Consider the following 16,904-nt stretch of genomic DNA (forward strand, 5'->3'; position numbering starts at 1 on the left):
TTATCTAAGATTGAGTGTTTGGTCCTAGACAATCAAGCCATATTTGTCTCAGTGATTTTTAAGTCTTCCAAGCCCATGGCTATCTGTCCCTAAAATACTCCATCACCTCTCTGCTGTGTTCCCTGACCCCTCGTGTAGCTAAGATACTTTATTTGCTAAGAAATTTCATTAACCATGAGAAAGAAATATTAAAAAGTGTTTTGAAAAAGATGGACTCTCTTTTGTCCAGATTTCTAAAAACCCATCAACACGTAGTTGACAGAATGAGCCTGTACTTTTCTTCTTTTGGGAAATGAAAAAATCTAAGAGATGCAAAGTCACCAGGTCTTATTTTCACAAGACTTTGATTTCCATCACTGCCTCTACCACTTGGCCAACATTTTAGGATGGTTTCAATGTTATATTCTAGTAAGTATTATTTTATTATTTCAAAATTGAAATATGTAAATATGAAAATTGTAAGTATGAAAGCTGCAGCACACACATTTAGAAGATGGTGTGGGCTGCAATTTGAGCAGTGACTTCTGTCTAGTCCTTCTCGAGATGACGAGTTGATTAGATGGATTGTTTCATAATTCTCCTTACAGTTCACACTTGGTATTATAACGTCATCTCCCTCATATTAGCACTTCCTGTTGAGAAACAAAAGTCAAAACAACTTGTCCAAATATGTGAAGTTGTTGTCATGGCTGGGATTGGACCCAAATTTTCTGATTTCTACCTCCTAGTCCTCAGCTAAATACATGGGATTCTACTTGCCTGATCTCTGTTTCTATAAGGCCAATACCAGTACTCATTGAGATAGAGAGCTGTCATGGACGATAGAGTTCATCTTTCATGGTCCTCTGCGGGCTCCCATTGTCATCTTTGCAACTCACAGAGCACTTCTCGATCCTTTCATTAAAAAGATGAGATTTGTTTACCAGCTAACTTGTGTTAACCTGTCTTTTGTTTGCAATATGGATTTAGGCCCAAGTGTGCAAATGAAAAGTGGAGCTTATTTCTTCATAGTGAATTTGCTAAGTGTTGACTTACAGTGTTGAGAATAGTTACAGTTCTACTTATGTCCAGGATCTTCAATTCTTCTTAGGTCGTGCCTGAGAGATATTTTGTAGATTGGAAGATTATCCCTTTCCCTCCTACCTAGAGATGATATGTTACACAATCCCAAGTAAAAGCCTGGCCACAGAGCCCAGCACCCAGAGGAAGTCAGGGGACTTGGAAAGATGTGCAGCTGTCCTCAAATGCAAGATCTGGTGGCTCAAAAAAAGCGCACAAAGTACAGAAACCTTCCAGCCACGGGAGAAACTAGGAAAGCAATAGGTCTAGTTGAAATGAGGAAGTAGAGGCCACCTTTGAATAATATGGTGAGGCAGAGTGAATATGAGAGCATGGAAGAGAGAGACTGGAAAGACTCCAAGAAGACCTGGACATTCTAGAGTAAGTGGCACCACAGACAGAACTCTCCAGAACTTTCTAGAACACACTAAAGACTCCAAAGCCTGTGTTTATAAAAAGAGTGAAATGGTTGACTTGGGAGAGAACACAGCGTAAGAGTTGCAAACACTACATCAACTTGTTAAACTTATATCTGTTGAAGTGAGTAGCTGGCTCCCATTTGGAAAACAAGTTGTCCTCTAAATGACAAGAAAGTTGGAATTCTTCGCGGGCTAAGAGCCACTATAGAGAAGTAAATAAGGGGTCGACAGGTAGAAAGAATAGAAACTCTCGTGAGAAGTTCTAAATAAATTTTCACTCAATGGACTCTGGAGCTGTAAAACAAAATCATGTCTTTGACATAGGAATTACACTTCTAGGAATATATCCCAAAAGACAGTCGTAAATAATTCAATAAAAAACATTAAACACAAAGATATCAATGAAATGCTTTCATGGTTAAAAATGAGAGATATGTGAATTCTTAAAAACAGGTAAATCATTAAATAAATAATATATACTATAGAAAATGAAGTCATAATCAAACAACTTAAAATATTTTAAACTGTGCATTTTGATACATCAAACGAAACAAATGAAAACTTTGCACTGGTGCAATATTTGTATGTGCACAAAAACATGAAAACATGGACAATAATTAGCTCTTAACAATGTAATTATAAGTGACATTTATTTCTTAATTATTCTCAAAATTTTCTAAAGACCATGGGAAGCAGTCTGACACAATGCATAAAAACTCAAGATCTGCATTTAGCTGTCTGACTTCTCATTTTTACTAGCTCTACAACCTCAGATACTCTACTAGCTTTGTAATCTTGGGCATTTTACTTAAAATTCTTGGAGCCTCAGTTTCCTCATCTGTGAAAATGGGATAAGAATAATACCTACCTCGGGGCGCCTGGGTGGCTCAGTGGGTTAAAACCTCTGCCTTCGGCTCAGGTCATGATCCCAGGGTCCTGGGATCGAGCCCCACATCGGGCTCTCTGCTCAGCAAGGGAGCCTGCTTCCTCCTCTCTCTCTGCCTGCCTCTCTGCTTACTTGTGGTCTCTGTCAAATAAATAAATAAAATCTTTAAAAAAAAAAAGAAAAGAAAAAAAAGAATAATACCTACCTCATAGGGCTGCTTTAAAGATTAGTGAAATAATGTAAATTATTAAATGAAACTAATTAAATGAAATAATGTACTGCATGAACAGACCTAGCAAATAGTTAACTGTTCAATCAATTTTAGCCATTCATTACCTTAAAAAGAAAAAATACACATGCCTGTGTGTGTGTGTGTGTGTGTACACACCTACTCAAGCATACATATTCAAGTTTTAAAACAATAAAAATAAACACAGCTGATCACATAAAAAGGCAGTTGAGTATCGTTAAAAGCCAATTTTAATCATGCTTAGTTTGCTGAAGAAAGACCAAGGGAGGAGCCTGACACAGGGTAGGGTCCTCAGAGTAGCGAGTGTAGGCTCTGCCCCAGTAGAGTGCGCTTCTCCCCTGCAACCTCGTTCATCCCTGTTCCTCACGGGTCACGTTTGTTTGGTCCTCTCCTGACTGCTCAGTGCTTTGGAATGAATGGGACATGATAGATGTTTTTCTTCTAGAAATAGAGGTTTTTGTACAAACCATTGAAAATGGGAGGTCTGATGCTCAAATTCTTTTTCTTCAGTCCATGAGGGCCACAAACTCCATCTTCTCTACAGGCCTGCTATAGAAAGGGAGAAAATATTAGGACAATTCTTTGAATTCACTTTGTATATTTTTTCCAGTACCCTGCAGTTACAGTAGCTCTCTATCTGAACATAAAGAGAGAAAGGGTAGATGGAAAGGGCCAGCCCTCCAGACAGTAAAACTGATGGAGACCTGAGCAGTAATCCCAGCTCTCCATTAATGATCTTCGTCCTTGGTGTGGTTTAGAAGAAAAGTATAGATCAAATTTTAGCTCTGGATTTATTAGAGCTGTATCAGGCAAATTATCGAGTTTCTGAATGTTAAATTTCCCACCTATAAATTGGGATTATAAATAGTTACTTCAGAGAGTTATGGAAAAGACTAATAAAATATTACTTGGGGTAAGATATGTGAGATGGGGCTCCTGGGTGGCTCAGTTGATTAAACGTCTGCCTTCAGCTCAGGTCATGATCCCGGAGTCCTAAGACTGAACCCCATCAGGGCTCCCTGTTCAGTGAGGAATTTGCTTCTCCCACTCCCCCTCTTCCCCTCTTGTTCCCTCTCTTTTTCTCTCTCTTAAACAAACAAACAAACAAACAAAAAATCCTTAAAAAAATAAGATATGTGGTATACAATAAGCATCCATTAAATAGCAGCTACTACTACAGGAACTAAAGAAGAAAGGAAAGTGTGGAGTTTCCATGATGATAACAAGTGCTAACAATTACTAACATTTAATACATGTCAAGCACTAGTTTGAGCATTTTATCTACAATAATGCATTTAATCCTCACATCAGCCTTAAAACTTGGGTAATATCATTAATCTATTCAATATTAATTTGTACAATATTATTTCTCTCTGTTTTATATATATGGAGGCTACTGAGTATAAAACGTGGTTTGTAGATACTTTGGAGCTCCTTGCAACTCTGTTAATATCTATATTATAAAACTTCTCTCTCACTCTTGACTCTGAACTCTCTCTTTAATGACAGATCTCTGTATTCCCACGTTTGCTTGGTTTATGGAAATTATACAATAAATATATTTTAAAGAGAACCACTCTGCCTCCAAGGAGGGAACTTAGTTCTACACTCAGTGCAGTAACTCAATTCATTTAAGATTTCAGTGCTACAAAGGAACAGACAAGTTGTGTCCTCTTCACCTATAATACATATCATGAGATCAAAGTTTTATATTAATGATCAAGATCATTCATCAGTTGGCATTAAATAACAATTCATAGAGATCATATACTGGTGTCAGGGATTTTACTGCTACTTTGGCTCTCTGCTGCCCATTGTGTTTTGGGTACTATCTGCTATTTCCATGAGCCGACCAAATCAACCACAACGTGGTTCAGTCCATTTATCTGGTTTTGCTCAAAGCCTATGTCCACACAATTAAAAAACTCAAATGTGTAGAAATTTGAACCAGCCTTTAGATGATAGAAATAACCAGGGACCAGGCCACAATCTGAGGAATTTGGTTAAGTGACCACAAATATGGCTGAAGTCAAAGATGTTGGTTGGGATGGGCACATCACTGAACTACAAGCAATGCACTAGAATGTGTGCTAGCAAAAAGTCCTGATCTGAAATTCTCCTCTGCATTAGGACATCAAAGGAAGCAAATGGCAAAGAATGTTTACTGTCATCATAATAAATCTGTTGGAACTCTACAATGTCCTTCAGCAAAGCATTTTTTGAAATGAGTGAATTTCCTTGAGATATTTCAGGGAAGAATAAGTGGTTAAATGACTTTTGCACAATCTATTTCTTCTCTAATTATATGAATATTTAAAAAATAGGACTTTTACATAACTTCAAAACATTCATATGTAAGTGGTTTGTGGCTTGGGTATTTAACTTTCTGAGTCATCATTTTATTGGCTTATGGAAATGCTGTGGTTGTTCAGGTATGCGTTTTTATATTCCAACAGGAATATGAAGTAGTTAGAAAAGCCTTTAATTTCCTTTAGACCTTTGTTCTTCGGTGATACAAAATGACCCTCATTTAAAGATGCAGCTACCATGCTAACAGCAGCCAGGAAACATCTCTTTTGGAAGAAACATGCAATCTTTCTTTTAGAGAACGGTTTTGATTACTGTTTGCAAGCACTGTTAATGTTTATATCACTTTCTTTTTGCCACTGTTTTATGGATCTTACATAACTTTGAAATAAACGTTGGTCAAATGTTGATTCTAGTACCATGACAGAAAGTTCGAGGGCAGGGACAACAAGGCTCTATAAAATACGTTACACATTTCATATTAGAATGCTCCATAATTAATGCATCCCTCTCCTGAGAACTTCAGAGGGAGATGCCATGTAGGTAGGAGTATTATTCACTACGGGCCACCAATTTCACATTCTAAATTGAATGGTCAGAGATAATGGAATGTAGAAAGTCCTGCACATTTTAGCAAAGGACTGTGATATATATGACATGATTCTAGACAAGTCAAGCTGACTGGTAGGGACATAAATATATAAATAAAGACTGCTATCTTGAATATAAACACCAGTTTCCCGGCAGTCTAAAGATACATATCCAGGGGCGCCTAGGTGGCTTAGTTGGTTAAGCATCTGACACTTGATGTCAGCTCAGGTCTTGATCTCAGGGTCATGGGTTCAAGCCTCACATTGGGCTACACACTGGGCATGGAGCCTACTTAACAAGCAAATTATTTATTTATTTAAATAAGGTGCCTGGGTGGCTCAGTCGATTAAGCATCGGCCTTTGGCTCAGGTCATGATCCCAGGGTCCTGAGATTGAGTCCCACACTGGGTGGGGAGTCTGCTTCCCCCTCTCTCTCTACCCCTCCCCCTGCTCTCTCTCTCTAGCTCTGTCCCTCTCTCAAATAAATAAATAAATAAATAAATAAATTTTAAAAATTTTAAGGAATAGATAGATAAAGATACATACCCAACTACTAGTGAATAAAATACTGAGAGGTAAGGCAAAGGTAGGTTAATGACCTACTCTGGAAGGGGAGATGCCTGTATCTACACAATGAATAAAAAAATAGTGTAGGGTCTCAGCCAGACAGATGTGTAAAGAGAAGTCATGTATTCTGCAAAGACCTCTTTCAGAAAATATCCATCAGGTACTTGAGGGATAAACTTGAGCTTCCCAAAGCCAAGGGTGACCTATGGCTTCCTGGTAGTTTTAACGTGCAGTCTCAACCCAGCCTGGAGGTAATTGCATCACCTGCCGAGACTTCTGCGAGGTCAGCATGGATTTTGTAAAGACAGAGTTCACTTGGCTCCATGGTCAGATGAAATCAGGTAATATAAGAGTCAAGGAAAATAGAATTTCCTCAAAGAAGGACTCCACAGAACTGCTGGGGCCTGCAGAGCTTCTACCCTCCGTGCGTTACCTGAGGCGCGCACACCTCTCCACGCAGGCGGAGAACGGCAAGAGCACTAAAGAAGCGTGGGGACTGTTGGAGGGGGTGCGCGTCATTAACACTGACTCCGTTTTCAATTAAAATCCCAATTCAGTAACACAATTTATAGTGAAATGGGTAAAAACTTCAGTTCATAATCGTGGCTATACAAGAAATGAGGAATAGATCTCTATTTTTCTGTAGTTTAGCTCAATTCTTATTTTTAATCCTATCTTACCTGGGTGGTGGACACACAATTGCACTTGACATTTTGTTCTTTCCTTTTCTGAGGATTGTTTCTAAATTAGGAGTTACACACAGAACAGAAATCGTAGGATGTGGTGTAAGTCCTGGCGGGTGGTTTTTCTTTTTTGTAATTCGAGTGCCTGCCTTAAGCTTTGATCGCCCAGCATCCGTCAGTGAGGCATCCTCCTCTTCAAGGATGGCTGTTTCCAATAAACACACTGCCAGCTGCAGAACTAGATAAAGAACTGGACACCTCCCTTTGAGGCCTTTATTTTATTTCATTTTAATTTAATTTAATTTACTTTTATTTTAATTTGAGAGAAAGAGAGAGAGTGCAGGGTCAGGAGCAAGGCAGAGGGAGAGAGAGAATGCTAAGCAGCCTCTGCACCCAGCAAGGAGCCTGGAGCTGTGCTCTATCCCGGGACCCTGAGGTCATGACCTGAGCTGAAATCAAGAGTGGGTCACTTAACCACCTGAGCCACCCAGGCGCCCCAAGGCTCCCTGTTTTAGGTTTCTTGGTGGATTTTATTAACTGACATTTGGGCTGCTTGTTTTTTCTCTTCTCGTGCTTTAAGTTCCTGATCTTACGTTTTAAATTTACCAATACAGAGTGAGCCTACAAACCCCTAGGCTCTTACTCTTGACCTCAATAAAAATTCCAGGCCCAGGTCCTCCGTGTGCGTGCGTGCGTGTGTGTAATAATATAATACATCATTTTTGACAAATGTTTGCCAAATTTTTGCCATGTACCTGAAGGTTGTGTAAAAGCTATTATGCATAGGATTTAGATGATAAATGTATTATGTATACATGTATCAAAAATTATTATGAAAAATATGATTTACATTATAAATGTTAGAGACCAAATTTCATTTATTGGATTGGAATGCCCTGTTCAGATATAACTGAGTCACCTTATCTGCCAAGTTATCTCCCAATGTTGTGTGACCCCCAAGTACACCTGTCCTGTTGGTCAGAGGAAGAACTACTTGGGAGGCTTAGAAGGAGATAAAACCCTAGGTTTATTTTCATTAGAAAGAGCAGTGAACTCATCCAAGGAAAGCCCACTGAACCTCAAAAGCTAAAAACGGGAAGGATCAAAGAATCGAGAAGAACGCTACGTGAGCCAGTTCTAAAGGCTTTTTAATAAGGTTGGGACTGACAGAGAGAAGAGATTCAGGGGAAGGGAATATTAGGAGGGCTTTTGGAAGATAAATGAGTGGAATAGATAGATTTCTAGGTTTTGCTCTGACCCAGGCCCTGCGATTCTCCTCGGTGACTCTGTAAACAGATTTTGGTACGTACTAACATTATTCTCTAGCTGGAATGTGCCAGCTTGGGGATGACACTCAAAGGCTGGGGTACTGGCCTTCAGGACCTGGTAAACACATATATGGATGGGGAAATAGGGCAGAGGAGGAGTTCTGACCTCTCCCACCACCAGGCCCAGCTTCCCACTTGCAAATTTTGTCCTTCTGGAACTCATGAGGCTAACTAAACTCTGACGGCTCACTCTGGTCTCCTGGATCGGCAGTTCACAGATGAGCTGCCAGCATCCAAGGCCTTGCCTCGGGTTCTGATTTTAGGAAAGTGAAAATTACAACAGTTCTTTCAAAGAGGGAGTAGGCAAAATATTTCTTTGTCTATACAAACACATGTCTTTCTAAGTATTCTATAGATAATAAAACCAGTTATCTGCTATTTAGTTTCTCACTTTAAAGGTCTTCAGTTTGCATTTTTTTGTTCCTATGTTGTCTTCTCTTTTTGGAAATAGCAAGTTAGCCCAAAACACTCATCTTCGTTTAATCTCAGGACGGTGGTAGTGTAACCCTTGATGTTCTGCCTCCCATTTGCTCTAGTTCTCTGTTACGGTACACAAAGTTAATATAGCCCCGGAGTTCTGGGATCTGTTTAACACTTGCTCAAGAGTTTACAGCATTTATACATTTTTCCCCAAGGGTCTGACTTCCTCACAGTCCCTGCGGTTGGTTTTGTTTGGAGATTTTTGGCTACAGATTGAAACATCTAAGTGTGGTCTGCCTTTAGGAAACACTGGACTGAGTCAGACAGCCTTGATCCCTTTTGATGAACCTACTCAATATGTTGAGAAACCTCCCATCCTCTCCAGGCAAGTCTTTCCATCTGTAACAGTACCACCCAGCACTTAACTGTATTCCAGACTAAAAAGAACAGAGTTAGGAGTGCCTGGGTGGCTCAGTGGGTTAAGCCTCTGCCTTCAGCTTAGGTCATGATCTCAGGGTACTGGGATCGAGCCCCACATCGGGCTCTCTGCTCAGCGGGGAGCCTGCTTCCTCCTCTCTCTCTGCCTGCCTCTCTGCTTACTTGTGATCTCCGTCTGTCAAATAAATAAATAAAATCGTTTTAAAAATAAATAAATAAATAAAAGGAACGGAGTTAATAGACCTGGGAGCCTCTTGGATACTGAAATCAGGGATGTGCCTAATTCCACTGAACTTCCTTGTGTTTGTAATCGAAAGTATTTCTATTAGTTACTTGAATTTTGATGCAGTTGGAAATATGCTTCAACTACAAAAGAAGAAAGAATGACCTTTCATACTTTCATTTAATGATTGGATTCTGATGCAGGCAAATTAAACTGTAACTGAGAGAAACAAAAGCACTAAAAGTACTGAGTGATATATAAGTTCTTCACACCTCTTTCTGAACCTCATTCTGATCAAGTCAATACTATGTTGCCTTCTAATACCATTGCTTTGGATAAAACAATACATGAATCTACGGGACAGTCCCAAAAGAGAAGAATGGCACCTAGGAGCACTCACAAAGAGACACATAAACCCTTTCTACACTAAGGCTCTGGGTATGAAAACCTAAGTTGGGAGGAAGAGGAGTGTGGGAAGAAAGGGTTACATGGGACTGCAAAGCTCATTTTTTGCCATAACTTCACTTTTGGCGTGAGGATGGGGTGGGGGGTGGGAGAGGGCTCGTGTTTGTGTGTTGTTAGCGTGTTGTTAGGAGGTAGTCTGCAATGAAATATAACCGTCACGTATTTTCCCTTTAGAGATGGCTTTTAGTTCTGCAGATTCTTTTTAAGAAAAAGAAAAATTGTTTAACAACTGTGACTGCAGCTTTGCCTGGTGAATTCACAATAATATGTCCAGGTTCGTACAAAGAACAAAGTGTCTCCCTATTGATTCATCCCGGTTTTCCCAGTCTTGTGAGGTCCCCAACTAGAAAAAGAAAGGGGTCCCTTTTTAAAAAATTGTGAGAGAAGTGCATACGTTTCTATACCCTCTCACACACACGAGTGTTTGAGTCCGTTTTCCCCCTCATTTTTATTTACTAGTATATTAAAAAATTGGGATTTATATCCCCAAATATTTATCTTTTATAATTATCATGCAATATGTTAAGAAATGCACAGAAGAAATTGGTGGTTCAGAGCAAGAGAAATGAGAGCTAGTACAGAGTTATCTGAAGGATGGGATTAATTACAAGGAGGCTTTTGATATAAAGTAAAAGGTTGTAAAAAAGAAAATATTTCCTACACTGAGGAGTACATACCTTAAAGGTAAAAGGATGATTTAACCACCAGTTCTTATAAATTTTACACCTCAATAGCTTTTGGATCTATGCCAGTCACTCTAGCTGCCTTGTCCCTACTCATATATCTGTCACCTGGAATATTATTAAAAGCCAATTTGGAAATTGGAAATTGGAAGGGGAGGTGAACCATGAGAGACTATGGACTCTGAAAAACCACCTGAGGGTTTTGAAGGGGCGGGGGGTGGGAGGTTGGGGGAACCAGGTGGTGGGTACTAGGGAGGGCACGGATTACATGGAGCACTGGGTGTGGTGAAAAAACAATGAATACTGTTACGCTGACAATAAATAAATAAATAAATAAAGCCAACTTGGAAGTTAGCCTCAGCTGTTCTTTTTTCCTCACACGTTCCATATCCAATACAGCAGGATATCTTGGTTCACTTTCAAAGTTTAATCCCATGCGCTGTCACCCTCTGGTCTGGGCCCCCATCTTCAGCAGCCTGAATGACTGCAATGACCTCTTCCCTGATACCCTTAAGCTCACCCACGTCTACTCTTGATGCCCTTCCAGTAAGGTCCTTTCAGAATGTACCAGACCAGGACTCTCCTCTGTTAAAATCCACCATTATCTCCCCTCTCTCGGAGTTAACACCTAAGTCCCTGGAAATGAGTCAGGAGGTTTTGCATGTTGTGTCTTTTGTTCTTTCTCTGACCACATTTTTTACTGTCTTCCCCCTTGCTCGCTCACTCCAGCCATGCAGGGCTCCGTACTCTTCCTTAAACCTAAAGCCACCACGCTTCTGTTTTGCCACTACTTATTCTGCCTGGAATTCTCTTCCACCAGATAGCTGCTTGGCTTAATCCCTCACTTCCTTGAGATCTTTGTTCACACCTTCCCTTCCCCAGGAGGACAACTTCCTCAAGCTAGCTACTTTGTCCTTTCAACAAATCCCTCTCCGTTTTTAAGCACTTCCTTACCTTCTCACGTAAGCAGTTCCTCCAGGCTCCCTCCGTACTGTTTCTTCAGCTGCTCGAAAGCCTTCATCAAAGTGCCACGCATCTGTGTAACTCAGTGTGTGGATCCTGTTGGCCATAAAGGATGACATGGGAGGGGAGATGCCCAACATTCACCCTTCCACTGACATCTCCTCAAGGCAGCAGCTGCCCGTCACAAAGTGTCATCATCTGGAATTTCAGATACCTACAGCACCTGCATAAACTCCTTAAGACTCCATTACATTCTGGATTCCATTTGTTGTTGCAAATGTTTTATTAAATTAATTTAAAAATAAGCACATTCATTTATGTCCTCTTGATATTGCGTGGGTTCCTGGCATCTTGGATCATACACCCTTGCACATTTGAAGCCCCAGATTTGGGTATAATGTCCAACACTTATTGGGTGTTAAACAAATATTTGATCAAGAAAAGGAAGGAAGGGCCATCTTATCCATTCTATCAACAATTCAGATTAAAAAAATAGGGAATGCTTCACTCTACAGAAATCCTGTGGCCAGTGCCTGGCAAGTTGCTGGTATATCACAAGAGTATCTGAAGTAAAACTAAAGAGTTTTTCACAATCTGCTCGTTCTGAGATGGAAGCAGTAGGATTTTTTTGTGTGGTGTGTTGTCTTCTCAATATTCCCATTGACAACACAATAAACCAGTTAATAAATTATGAGAAAGCATACTTGATGTTACTCCTGTCCAATCTCAAATTTTGGAGTTTCAAGAAAACTATTTTATAAAGTGTAATGCTAAATTGAATTTTCCTCATTGAATCAGTACAAAGTAAGTGGTTGTCAAGAAATCATGCATAAATATGAAATGAAAACCACAAAATCAACAGATGAATTCTGAGCAGGAAGCACAAAATCCGAGAATTATGCTTACCATGTTTACATGAGTCAATGACTACCAAAACATTGATGTACTTTTGTACAAACTAAAACAATTTTACAAATAAATTAATGTCTAGACTGGGCTTTGGAAAACAGCTCCACTTATAACTATAAGAAAAAAGCAAAGTTTAGGATTGTAATTGACTCTGGAAGTGGAGAAACAGAATAGTGGAGGAACATAGATATATTTGATAATAGTGATAAAACTCTAGATCCAATGCCCGTGAGGTGTAATCATGAAAGTCTGTTTTGATTATGCTTTTTTTTGTGCTTTAAACTTTATATCTTTGGTAAATGGTTTTGTTTTGCATGTATTGATTATTACATAATAAAATAGTACAAAGTCAATATTTTGAAAACTAGTGATCTAGTATATTAAGTCTTTGGTTTTCTCATATGTTAAATGGGGACAATAATCCTCATTAGATTGTCTTTAAAATTATATGAAATAATATGTAAAAAATCTGCAATGTGGTACCTGGCACATATGTATATATTATTAACCCTGCATGTATGTATATAAGTGATTTATGCTAATCTTTGTTCCAATTTTTAGTTTTTAAAAGTGTAACCTAGGGGATGCCTGGGTGGCTCAGTTAGTTAAACCTCTGCCTTTGGCTCAGGTCATGATCCCAAGGTCCTGAGATCAAGTCACACATTGGGCTCCCTGCTCAGCAGGGAGCTTGCTTCTCCCTCTGCCTATCGCTCTCCTGCATGTGTAGTCTCTCTCTCGTTAATAAACAAATAAAATCTTTTTTTAAAAGTGCAGTTTAGTTTTTGATAAGTTTCAAAACATCATGTGTAATAAACATTGCATTTGAATCCATCTTGAAATGTTTTAGACATATAACTACTTGGTGAAAGTGACTACATCAGTAATAGATTTATCTTAGAAAATAAACACTGAACAGCCTTTCTAAAATGCAGGAAGAATATCAAAATATGCCCTCCATCTAGTGTTACTGCTGTCCTGATGGCTAGCTGCAAAAGTCCTTGCCACAAATTAGCCGACAATTGAATATTAACAATTCATGTAAAATATTAAGCTGGAAATTTTGGACATAAGATGAGTCATGTTTGATTATGAATTGTGATGCATTCACACTACAATTAGACTGCCTACCTTCTTATTTACAGGACTTTTGCAGGAAAGACCTTCTAGAGTAAGTTCTACAATTCTGTCTTATTTCTGCATCTGTTCCTGAGATAAAAATCAAATATGTAATGGAGTGGACACAACCAAAACAAGTCTTTCTCATTTACTTTGAAAAGTCTGTGAATTCACTCAAAATATAATTTGCTGTATTTTAACCAAAATATATACTCAGATAAATAAGCTAAAAATAAAAACAAAACAAAAGAAAATTAACTAAATAAACAAATAAATAAGCAAGAGAAAATAGACATATACTCAGACCATCCAGTTGAGTTCTAGGTTGCACTCTTTCAAACGATGTTGGGCTCTCCTCCCTTCTGACCACTTCTCCCTCTGCAAAGACAAACAAGGAAGATATCGCTCCTTTTAGGGCTGGTTTTGAGGCTCAGTTCAGAATCAGTTGAGAAAAGTCAGCATGGATATGTTTAGATCTTTCCATTGAAGATGAAATTAATTATTGTCATCATCCTACGATATTATGAGTAAAAGCAGTGATGTTAATGAAAGTCGTTATTACGTCCTTACCACATATTCCAGGCAAAATGTTCAGCACTTTACCTATGATCTCATTGAATTCTCACAAAAACCTTCCTTCACTAAGGAAGTATGATTATCTGGCAATGACTTATCCAAGCTACATTGCTATTATGTTACACTAGAATACCAGACTTCTGACTCTAGCCCTAAGACTCTTAACTGCTAATACTACAATATGGTGGTTCTTATATGCTCTGTTCCACCCTATTAATTCTTTTACCATTTGTTCAAATATTATGTATCCGTTGCAACCAATCACCAAGAATTTCTTCTAGTGTTACATTTCATAGCCTGGAAAGACTTTTTCATTGTCTGAAAGGAAACTTTTGAGATTCCATCTGAAGACTTCAAGGATTCTGAGATAAAAGGAAGAAATAATGAATTAGTCATGATATGACAAAACTTTTCATCTGACAGGATCTTTCCTGACAGGATCTTTGAGAAGGTATAATCTGTAGTTTTGCTCTGTGTTTCAGGCAGAAGAAGAGGAGGAAAGGGTTCTGAAACTGTTTTGTGAGTACTCAGGATAAGCCAAAAAGTGATTAATTGTTAACTACCCAATTTCTAAAAGAGAGAAAAAGTAGAGATTAGAGATCTTTCTCAGCCTAGCATGCTAAGCCATGTACTATTTGAAAAGTTCAACGTCAATAGGACGATTTATTTACCTCTTTCATTCAGACTAATCTTGAAGAAAAATATCTTTCTTGCCCATTACAAACATATGAAGCTTGCTTTTCTCTCTTCTAGCCAAAAGCACACTGATTATTAAATGGACCATCTGCGCTTTGGATTATTATCACCATGGATTTTTGCTGCAGAATCTTCTTGTTGTTTGATTCATTTCCCATGAGCGCAGAGCCGTGAAGGCTATGGATGTGGGGCCACCTGGTGACGGATGAGGAAAAGTCCTGGAAACTGAACACTGAGATTAGAATTTGGGTTTCCATTTCTAAACTGTTCATTTTCAACAAATACCTTCTGCAAAAGGGTATCCTGTGGCAATAATTGATTTCTGCTCATGAAGGGATGATACTATTATTACCATATACTCAGTTACATTACTGACCTGTTTGTACGTGCCAGCCACTGCCATAAGCCGTCTGCACATATTCTATCATTTAATGCTCAGAGAGATCCTAGTAAGTAAGTGCCATCATATCGCCATTCTACAGAGGAGGCAAATGAGACTTAGAAGAAATAAGTAATTCATTTAAGTTCATGAAGAGAGCAAGTGTGATCTGAGGAAAACTCGAAGTATTCTGCTTGAAAATGTGGAAAGAAATGTCACTCTATATGAAAGTGCAAAATACATGAAAATATTAAGAAGTAAGTCAACATATTTACCTTTTTGTAACATTTTAAAGCTCAAATTGCACCTTTATTTAAAGATTTTATTTATTTATTTGACACGGAAAGAAAGAGAGCGCAAGCAGGGAGAGAGGGAGAAACAGACTCCCCATTGAGCAGGAGCCCAGCTCGGGGTTGATTCCAGGAGCCTGAGATCATGACCTGAGCTGAAAGCAGATGCTTAACTGACTGAGCCACACATGTGCCCCTCAAGTTGCATCTTATTAGTGTATTTTGGATTAGAGACTGTTTTTATAAAAATACAAATGATTAGGAAAACATTAAAAATGTTCAAAGAACCATAAGAACTGATAATATGAATAAATTCGATAGTATAGAGATTTAAAAAGCATAAATATATTACATTCCCCGTACCCCTAACCCTATGATCTTATTTTTTTAACTTTATCTATGTTATGTTACAAGAGGGTGTGTGTATATGTGTGTGTGCATGTGTGTGTGTGAAAGCAAAAAACAGATATTTTGTGGCTAAAATGAATACTAAGTACCCTTGGATTCTATTTTCAGTGTGCTGAAATTATTAGTGAATCATGTGCTCCGTTTCTATATTTCTAAGGAATTTCTTCAGGGATTTCAGGTGATATCTTCAAAAGTAAAGTCATTACTTTCCCCTTATGTCGTTATCTGTATTTCCTGTCTCCAACGATAGCGGCGGACATGGAGTTCCCCTGCCCAGATGCCACTTCAAGAAAGAACTTGCTGTTTCAGGTGCAGACATTTGCCTTGACCAAAGTCAGACCCTCCCTGGAGAACGCTGCCTCCAGTGGCTCAGTGAGGGTATAGAGGTGGGTCATTTCAGCTCTAGGTGGGAGGACGGTATTTGCTCAGGGAGGGGGTGGGGGCTTACCATGCTGGGTTGTCTAAGTCTTAAATAGGGTCTGCATCGCAATGCACCTATTCTCTTCAGCCCAGTCCTGTTCCCTCCCCCCTTCTTTTCATAAGTTTTGATCCCTAAAATGTCTTCAAATTCAAAATCATTTCACAATCTGCTTCCTATTTGTGTATGTGTGTGAGTGTGTGTGTGTGTGTGTGTGGTCAAAAAACACATAAAATCTATTACCTTAACCATGTCTAAGTGGACAGCACAATAGTGTTAACTACATGCATTTTGTTGTACACCAGATCTCTAGACCCTTTTCATCAGCATCTGTTTCTTGAGAAGCCAATCTGTGACAACACTTTAATGGTCTAAATCCTCCTCAGATGTTTTGGCGTGCTGCTCTCATTTCTGGTCATACCCTGGAAGGTCTGCTGTATGAAAATGCGATGGTGAAAAACATGGCAGACAACATATACTGCAGAGTGTTTGCAATGATCACATCCTTTTCTGTGGCATCTGTGAGGATTCCCCATACAAATTGAAGATTGGAGTGTTTCTTTTTCTAGCCCTCATGAGAAATAGATGGGAATTGGAAGGCTTTGTCCTGGGAACCTCTAAACAGCCTGCTGAAGGTTTTTGTTTGTTTGTTTTGGGGTTTTTTTGTTTTGTTTTGTTTTTAATTAGAGAGAGGCCAAAAGCAACGTGGCAGGCACCAAAGTTTTTGACTTAAATCTTTCCTGAAGTCTTGAGCATGATATTTGAAGTTTTGGAGTAAATTATATTTATTCCAAAGTGAGGTCACATCAAAACTCCATGCTTTGGTATCT

The 16,904-nt window shown here is 38.9% G+C and overlaps 1 long non-coding RNA gene across 1 annotated transcript; it reads right to left on the reverse strand.

Annotated features, from left to right (window-relative positions):
* Window positions 1–2,076: 2,076 nt before the first annotated feature.
* Window positions 2,077–13,684, reverse strand: LOC308339076. Its single transcript, XR_013966455.1, has 4 exons — window positions 13,608–13,684; window positions 11,274–11,378; window positions 3,082–3,163; window positions 2,077–2,505 (listed from the first exon to the last, which is right to left on the reverse strand). It is a non-coding gene; the product is annotated as an uncharacterized lncRNA (long non-coding RNA).
* Window positions 13,685–16,904: the final 3,220 nt, after the last annotated feature.

Source organism: Martes martes (assembly GCF_963455335.1).
Source record: "Martes martes genome assembly, chromosome: 2".
Lineage (NCBI taxonomy): Eukaryota > Metazoa > Chordata > Mammalia > Carnivora > Mustelidae > Martes > Martes martes.